This window comes from Macadamia integrifolia, chromosome 7 (genome assembly GCF_013358625.1).
Source record: "Macadamia integrifolia cultivar HAES 741 chromosome 7, SCU_Mint_v3, whole genome shotgun sequence".
In the NCBI taxonomy this organism is placed as follows: domain Eukaryota; kingdom Viridiplantae; phylum Streptophyta; class Magnoliopsida; order Proteales; family Proteaceae; genus Macadamia; species Macadamia integrifolia.
Window position 1 is genome coordinate 7,443,010 of NC_056563.1, and position 743 is coordinate 7,443,752.

General features: G+C 44.5%; 1 protein-coding gene across 1 annotated transcript in view; it reads left to right on the top strand.

Moving 5' to 3' along the window:
- Positions 1–743, top strand: part of LOC122083758 (molybdopterin synthase catalytic subunit) — a 16,461-nt gene that overhangs the window by 13,594 nt on the left and 2,124 nt on the right. The window lies entirely within an intron of this gene.

Below are 743 nucleotides of genomic sequence, written 5' to 3' on the forward strand. Positions count from 1 at the left end.
AGCCAATCTGGAATTGAGGTTTATTGGTTTTTAAGTAGGTACATAACTGAACAATAAATTTCTTTACTTGTCCAATTTCTAACGAATCAAGATACCCATTCCAATGGGATATTCTCATCTGCCTCTGCTTGGTCCTTTATCTGTTCTCGTTCTCCGATTGTTCCCTGGCATAAACTGGTCTGGTTTAAAGGTTATATCCCCGGTCAAAATTTCACTCTTTGGTGCTGCTTGTCCAATTGTCTTCCCACCTAATCCTTCCCTATACACCGCCACATCCTCGCTAATCCTTCTTGCAGCCTATGCCCCTCGGGCATAGAGGATACCCCCCATCTCTTCTTCTCTTGCCCCCTATACTGCCAAGTTTGGAAATCTGTCCTTTCCAAATGCTGACCTTCTAGAAGATCCATTATTCCTTTTGACAAAGAATGTATTTGGGTTGATTTATCCTTCTCTGGTTCGACCATTTGTGATACTATTGGTAAATTGGATTTTTGTGCTACTATAAACCATCTCTGGATGGAGCGCAACATTCGTAGATGGACCGCCAAATCTCGGTCCCCAGACAAGATTTGGAAAGCTATCTCCTTTGATGTTGTTACCAAAGCGTAGGCTCTCCTCACTAGGCATAACCGGCCCGTTCCAATCTCCCCTAGAAACCCCCACACCATTTCTTCTTGGAACCTTCAAGTTGCCCTTACCTAGCAACCCTAGCACCACCAGCTCCCTTGACTGCATGTGCTTGC